Below are 8,947 nucleotides of genomic sequence, written 5' to 3' on the forward strand. Positions count from 1 at the left end.
ATAGACTAGAGAAGTCATCCTTGAACTGTAGCCTGCTGTTTTGACGTTTACCAGCTCAACATGAAGGGCCTTCATGTTGCTTGTGAGAGCCGCTGTATGTAGTCCATCCAATGATGCCTGCATAGTTTCAGTTGTGCCTTTATCCAGCTAGTTGATAAACAGCAGAGGACATCGATCGTATACAAATGTAAGTGACCACTGAACACCAATGCTGGGAGGTCTTTTTCTCATCCCACTCTCACCAACCATTATTCCTCCCAGAGACACCACGATGGGCCACTATTCCTCCCACTGGCACCAAGGATGGACCACTATTCCTCCCACTGAAATCAGGGATATGGGCCACTATTTTTCACACTGACACCAAGCATGGGGCACTGTTCCTCCCACTGACACCAAGGATGGGGCACTGTTCCTCCCACTGACACCAAGAATGGGGAACTATTCCTCCCACTGACACCAAGAATAGGCCACTTTTCCAGACACCAAGAATGGGGAACTATTCCTCCCACTGACACCAAGAATAGGCCACTTTTCCTCCCACTGACACCAAGAATAGGCCACTATTCCTCCCACTGACACCAAGAATAGGCCACTATTCCTCCCACTGACACCAAGAATAGGCCACTATTCCTCCCACTGAGACACAAGATATCTGTGCTACTATTCTCCCTCCAATTAACTAATGTGCCAAAGTTAATATACAAACATTTATATAATGTATTAAAAAGTGCACTGAGCTCTATAAATCTATAAATAGCAATCTACCCTATATCTACCAATTCATAAAGTTCTCACAAGCTGTACTACAAATTCCCCTCTCTATTTCGCTCTACTGCAGATGGGCCGCTCCATGAAGAAATGACACCGCGACCCACTGCAGAAGGTGTCGCGACCCACTTTTGGGTCGCGACCCACGAGTTGAGAACCACTGCTTTAGACATACGTTCATAATATTAAAACCAGTACAGAACAAAGAGTCATTTATTGAATCACTACTAGATGTCCCAGTAATTTTTAGGGGGATTTTCAATTAATTCAGCTATCGTTTAAATAAATAAATGGACAATGAATAAATTAACTCAAAAAACTAAAACCTATACCTGTCATGTGTGTCTAATTATAGAGGTATAAACACATATGATTATACGTGTCATGTATAGCTAGAATTTTTTTTAAAAGCATGCAAGTGATCTCTTAGAACAAATATTTATATTATCAAAAAATCTTAATCATGGGATTGTACTCCCCATTGACACCCATGATACCATAACAATAAACCTAAATAATAAAGTAAAACACAACAATGCTTGTGAAAAAACTGTAGGCCGCGGCACCTTTGTTGTGTTTTAATCAATTTAACCAATAAATAGACTTTAACTTTTATTACCAAACAAAACCACGGTTAGCCATTAACACACCAGCATGCTTAGTCACTGCGACTCAAGCAGCAATAACTTACACCAACCAAATTACCGTTTACCAACCACTGTCCACCCATAAAGTGGGCGACATTACCTAAACTGTTAAGCATTAACAGACCTGCATGCTTAGTCACTACGACTCAAGCAGCAATACTACCCCATAAAGATTGACCACAACAAGGGAAAGTAGAGCAAAGGGGAGGGTAGGCGGGGAAGCAGGTGAAAAGATCCAAAAGGAATTCTGAAGCTAATCCAGAGGTGGGTCCAGCTGGCAGTCCTGAGGCAACTGCTGACACTGTCCAATCACAGTAGTGAATATAGAGGTGAAAGGTTACACTCATTGGTCAGCTGTTTTCCTGCCAAAGGTCTGTCACCAATCCTGTACTCAGCTGACTGAAGGTCTGTTCAGCAACTGAGGTAAATCTTCCTAGCAATAGCAGGCAGCATGTAACCTGAAAGACAAAGCAGAAAGAACCAGCAAAGCAGTCCCAGAGAGACATGTACTTAACAGTTACCCCACAACTCTATTTGAATATAAATTGTTTTAAAAAACACATGGGTGATAGAGTGGCGACAATCCCATAAGGCCACTTTTCTTATTTTGCTTTCGTGGCCTAACATTATATAGAAAGCAACCGATGTCCAGCTCATGTTGCTGGCAGCAGGCCCCTCTGAACAGACTCCCAGCAGCTGAACAGGACTCTGTTCAGCTGTGCAAAGCCGTTGATCAGCTTTACACTAGAAGCGATTCTGGTGGTTGAGATGCTGCCAGATTGCTTTCTAGGGCTGGTAAATGGTGCGCCCCCTTCCCCCCCCTTCTCCTTCCAGGCTCTGCTGCCCCTCCTGCGTGCCTGGGACCGGCATCACCAGGCGCCAGTGGGGGAGAGGTACCATCAACCATCAATTGCCGTTCTCCTCCCTGCTGAATTTGGGCACGGAAGCAACGCTGATTGCCTCACTTCCGTACACTTAGCTGTCAGTCCCCGGCTAGAGAAGCTATTCAGGCACGATCTGCACTTGAATAGCTTCTTTTGAAGTGGGAAGGTGACACTAGATGTCTAAAAGACCCCCAAACGTTACCTTAAAGAGAACATTCTACCTAATACGCTATCACATAGAGGGCTTGTAAACTTGTAATAATACTAGGGCCGATATTCACAGTTGAAGGAGATTTATGAGGTGAGTAATTTCCACTCATCCTCAAAGTTAGAGCCGACTTGTGACAGTGAAACTGTCACAGGTCGGCTCTATCGATCGGGGAGTGAGCAGAAACATGCACCGGTCCACCCAATTCCTGATCGTCTCGCTGCACTGCTCCTTGCATGGATTCTCCCCTCTCCGACCCTCTAGTGCTGAGTGGAGGAACGAACGGGAGAGGGGGCAGGCACAGCTGTCTCTGCCTCTAGATAGGCAGAGCCCGCAGTCACTCACGCAGCTGGGTGGATCACGACAGTATTGTCGGGATCCGTCCCGGCTGCAGCGCTCTCAGTATAATGCGGGCAATAGCCTGCTATATACTGAGCTTTGGGTTATGGGAGGAGGTTAGTATATGTCCTTCCGTGACCCTAAAGAGAACTATGGTAAAAAACACTTTACTCTTTTAAATGTAAACTGATGACCTGTAAGGGCTTTTAATGCATTGCCTATGGACAATTTTGACCTTATTGATTGAGGTCTAATTTATGAGGTGAGAGGGCGTCTTCTGGGGATACTCACAAGTGTAGGTGTAGGTGGTGTTGTGGAGTGTGAATAATAGCAGCAGTGGATGAATGTTGTTGCTCTTACACGTGTGAACACTTAAAGGAGAACTATGAGGTGACTGATTTCCACTCATCCTCATAGTTAGAGCCGACCTGTAACAAAGAATCTGTCACAGGTCGGCTCTATTGATCGGGAAGTGAGCAAACCCATATCGTCGCTCACTCACTTTCCGATCATCTCCCCGCAGGGAGGATTCCCCCCCCTCCCCTCTCCGATCCTCCAGCGCTGACTGGAGGAATGGATGAGGGAGGGGCAGGCACAGCTGTCTCTGCATCTAGATAGGCAGAGCCCGCTGTCAATCAGCTAGCCTAGTGGATCTCAACAGTATTGTTGGGATCCGTCCCGGCTGCGGCGCTCTCAGTATATCGCGGGCAATAGCCTGCTATATACTGAGCTTTGGGTCAGAGGAGGAGGTTAGTTTATGTCCTCCTATGACCCTGAAGAGAACTATGGGGAAAAACACTTACCCCATATTTCTCTTTTAAAGAGCAGTTAATTTTAAAGCAGGATCCTTTTGGAGTGGGACTATGTTTTAGTAACCTTCTTGGATATATAATTAAGTTTTATTTGGACATGTATTGCTACTTATTTCCAGCAGTTGATTTATTTATGTCTATGTTCACATTGTAACAATTGTTATATTGTTTGTTTATATTGTTTAAAGCACAGCACATAAGATTTAGATTTCAGTATATAGTAAACAGATTGTTTGTGCATGCAGCTCATTGTGTAACATATTGGCATGAGTTTTTTATTTTAAAATATTTATATTAGGTAGTCCCAATTTACCTTATCAAAAGCTTTTTCGGTGTAGTAGGAAAGTAGCAGGGTCGTATGTTTCTGTAGTGAGGGGTAGTGTATGAGGGAAATGGCTTTTTGGGTATTATACCTTGCCTCCCCACCAGGGATAAACCTTGCCTGATCAGGATAAATTAGTTTTGGCATAAGGGAATTTACTCTGTGCAACAGAAAATTGGCATACAATTTAATGTCAGCATTCAATAAAGATATGGGTCTATAGCTACTACAGATGGTAGGATCGTTATCTGGTTTGGGAAAAACCGAAATGTGTGCATGTAACGTTCTCGATAAAGGATCGGATCCTGAGGAAAAGGTGTTGAAATAAGAACAAAGGTAAAGTAGTAGGGATGATTGGAAAACTTTATAGTATTCAAGGGTGAAGCCATCAGGGCCCGGGCTTTTGCCCATAGCTGACTGAGTTCAATGGCATGCTGAAGTTCTGAATCAGTAATAGGGGATTCAAAGCCTCTCCTCTGTGGCTCAGCTAGGTCTCTCTGAATGCCAACGCATTACATTATACAGCAATGCAGAAAAATACCATCAGCTATAGAGGACTACAAATCTCAGCAATACTTTATATAGCAATGCAGAATACCACCAGCTATAGAGGACTACAAATCTCAGCAATACATTATACAGCAATGCATAATGGCACCGGCTATGGAGGACTATAAATCCCAGCAATACATTATAAAGTAATGCAGAATAATACCATCTATAGAGCACTACAAATCCCAGCAATGCATTATACAACAATGACAAGACCCGACATGGCTGTTGCCATAATAGCAGGGCCCCTGAGCTGTCTGTCCACCGCCTGTCCACCTTTGAGCTGTCTGTCCCCTGCCTGTTTGCCTCTGAGCTGAAAGTCTGCCGCAGGTTGCCACCAGTTGGGATGACAGGTAGCCTGGAACCCGTACACAGGATGACAGACTATTTAAATCCTGGACTGTCCAGCTAGCAACCCTAAAATAGAGCCTCTGATTGGCGTCCAGGGATGGTGATTCTGGCTGCACACAAACAGGCCAATAGCAGGGCAGCCAGTCTGTATGCAGTCATAGCAGGGATGCTGCATTCAGTGACAATGTTTAACCACCTCTAAATGCTGCAGCCTATCTGCCCTCATTTGCTACTCTGAATAAGGCCTCAAATTGTTACCAAACGGCCTGGCTCCAATCACTGTTACTATCCCTATCCAAGTCCTGCATTCTGAACCACGCCTGCGTCTCTGTGATTTTTTCAGGCTGGGCTGAGATGCTGTGACATGTAAGGGGGGAGCTGTGCAGAGACTAATTCAAATTCAGGAGCCAAAGCTGCAGGTCCAGCACAGCATAACTGTTTACTGATGCAGCTCCTGTCCGCAAACAATTACAGATCGGAGCAAAAAGGTTGTCTTTATACAAACTGTAAATGTAAAAATACCATTGGTTGTCAACCCAGCTTCTTAGTGACAAATTGGCAGCAGCTATAGTGAATAAATTGCTAGCTACAAATCGCTGTTTATAACTGGCATTAGCATTTTCTGATTGATTTCTCACAGCTAGAAAATCACCCATCTGACATTGGCCTTAGAGCGTCATCACCTGCAAGAAGTGGCCAATTGGGCCACAAGGAGTAAAAGGACCTGAATGAGTTTCTGAACCTCCCCCCCTTTATCTAAAACAAATATGTATGGGCTGGGGTTCCACTTTAATATAGTTCACACAGGTACAAGCAACTGACACAGATTTGCTGCATATGGTCTGAATGATTTGCTACTGGCAGAATTCTTTAATGTTTAACAGCACAGTAAATCAAGAAATGTCTGCAGCCGTAGCAATGATTTCTTTTTCAGAGATTAACCAGGAGTTAACCTCTCAGTTTTAAGGTCTTTGTCATCAACGCTCACACCTATATGATGCCCATGTCTACTGTCTCACACCTCCCGCTTTCAGCATGTGTCATACTCCACCCTATATTTTTTCTTTCATTGTGTGAAAGTCTGTAAGATAAAGCAGTGAGTCAGAGGCATCGTAAGCAATGTCTGTATTTTGGAATGCTGCCACAGTACCATCCGTTTATAAGTAGAATCCTCAGAAAGTCATTTATTTTATTCATTTGTGACTAGTCATTTTGGCTGAGCTTTTACTATTCACCTGTACATTCAGCTTACATTTATAAGCATTTTAGCCATAGGGAGTGGTGTCATGCATTGCATCCTGATGATCTGGTTTATTCATAGGGCTAATCTTACCTCTCGGAAATTTGAGTCTTTGGTAAGGTGTGGCACTTCTATGGTGTACAGAGAAAAGTTTCCTTTGCTGCTGTCTGCCACCTTATCACCATTGTTTGACTGAAGTTTGAATAATAGTGTATAAATTATATACTATGCTATAAACGGATTGCTTTGACTGGCACAGTGTTATTGTTGGATTTATTGTTGGGTACATATTGGCAGTCTTATTGGTGAAAGAACTGTGATGGAGAGATTTTCTTTTAGTCAGGCAACTTCACATGTGCACTAATATGTGTTTCTCTATGGAACATTATGGTGACATCCCTTCTACCTTTATAAATAAAATAGCAATTCTTTTCGCTATGAGCAGGGGAACAGGATTGGCTGATCAGTCAGTGAATTCTAGTGGGGAACAGATGAAGTAACATCACTCTCTGCTTAAACAGAATAAGGGATAATTTTACGGGGTCACCTATGAAGCATTTTCATTTGCCCCCTTTTTGGTCTTAGTTTGTTTAACTTGAGTAAGAAGAGGTCAACTGAAATCTGACAATTGCTTTTTATTTAACTGCATTACCTCATGCTCATACCACATATTGGGCCCAAAACTATTGATGATGTACTATATATTTGGTGCATGGAATACTGATTTATGGAATGTGTCAAATAGTTGTTCAAGTTGAAGGGTTTGAACAGTAAGATGTGTCTACTGTGCCAAATGGGGAGAAATCTCAAAGTACGACATGTTGCACAAAAGTCGCAGACCTGCACCAAAGCAATAATTCTTCAGAAAATTAGTTTGTCAATATTTGGCCCAATGGAAGTGTGCAGTATTGCTTTAAGAGCATGTTGGCACAAGACAGGCAAGATCATGGTTCCTGCACCTAATAAACTATATGCACTGCGACCAGGGTTGGATTGACTCTCCCTGCTGCCCCAAGGCCAGGTTACTCAATGCACCCCCCTCCCAGCCAACCCCCCTACCCCCCATCCCAATGGAGAATGGCAACCAGATGGCAGGGGCGGCACGGTTAGTTTTATTTTTTTTTATTGTTTCTTTCATTTTAAAAAAAAAATTTTTTTAATCACTTTTTTTAAATTAATTTTTATTATGCGATCCAGTATGTGATCCAGTGCGTTCAGGGCACGGAACCGTGCTGGAACGCACTGGATGAGGTGTGAACTGCCCCTTAAGCTGTACAATAAAAAAACAGAATAAGTAAAGTTAAATATGTGGAGATATTAATCTTAACCTGCACAATTATAATAATTGAAGACTGAATATATTTAAATTCTTGAGTAAGCTTAATTGTAACATTTGCTTTTTAACCAGCCATTTATATGCTTAGGATATCATACTAGCTGATTACCTGCTGAAAACATTATCTAGTATATTTTTTTAAAGTGTGGCATGGATCAGTATCCCCTACTCAAAATGTGGGGAGCATTTTTATAACTGCTACTGAAACCTCAACATTTGTAAGTGTTCATAGGTCAAGAGCCACCTCCCACTGCAGATAATTAGCCACAAATCTTGTGTTTAAAGCAAACCTGTAATAATTATATACAAAGAAAACTTCCACATACACGACTACATTGTATAGTACGCACATTCAAATGCCCACATCTTTGCTCTACTTCCTTCTAAAGTGCACCAGGAGTTCTAAATCATGGAAATCTCTATTATACTAACAGGGACCAACTACTAGTGTCTCTGGCCCATCCCTTTCTATGCCTCCAGTATTGATCATCGATGCTGCCAATCACAAAGACTGGCCAAATGAAAGGCACAGATTGCAGAAAGGAGCAGGCCAGAGCCCAACACTATAAGAACTGGTTCGGAATTATATAAAATATGTCCCTAAGTAATGAAACTCCCAAGATGTTCTGCGATGCAATGCCAGTGGCAGTCTACAGACTATATTGTGACTACAAGTACATTTACATTTTCATTTTTTAAGCTGCGTAAAAAGAATGAAAGATAGAAGCTTACTAGTTCCCATGGACAACCGCACCAGCTGAGATAGAACTTGATTCATACACTTTTCAGTAATCCACCCCCCACTGTTTCAATATAACAACCAGACAACTAGCATTTTTTTTCCAGCAATGACACCCCTTACATTTCTCTTATGACAGGTTTGCTTTAAAGTGAACCATTTCAGTATTTTATAAAAAAGCAAACACTGACTTGTCTCTCTGCCCATATACCAAACTCCACTGCGCTGAGAGAAACTTGCTGAAACATATTCAGCATTTATCCCAATTCTTTGTTTGTCAGATGCCTGGACTTTTGCTGTTCTCTGTGGTTCCTTCCGTAGGCCCCAATGTCACTATTTTACTATTTAATGTCATAGTGGTTAGCAGATGAAACCACAAAATACAGCAGGGGTTGCTGGCATCCAACAGCCCCAGAAGTGCTGATCTTTTAGCAAGATGATCTGAATGTAGTAATAGTGTATGAGTGTGATTATGGGTGTTTGTTAGAGGTGCACCTTTGTATATTTATGTATATTTTTGTATATTTATTTTTATTTGATCATTCATTTCTTATTATTTATTTTTATTTTTGACATTACTTTTAGGGGCTTCGGGGAAATATTAGGGGTCTAAACAGACCCCTGATATTTCCCTTTTAAAATAGAAAAAGAGATTGAGAACACAAAGTCCTCTATCTCTTTTTCTGTGTACACTGTTATCAATGAACAGACAGGCCTGGAACAGCAGACGGAGGCGTCTGTGTAAG

Source organism: Nanorana parkeri, unplaced genomic scaffold (genome assembly GCF_000935625.1).
Source record: "Nanorana parkeri isolate BGI_ZX_2015 unplaced genomic scaffold, ASM93562v1 scaffold77, whole genome shotgun sequence".
NCBI classification, from domain to species: Eukaryota; Metazoa; Chordata; class Amphibia; order Anura; family Dicroglossidae; genus Nanorana; species Nanorana parkeri.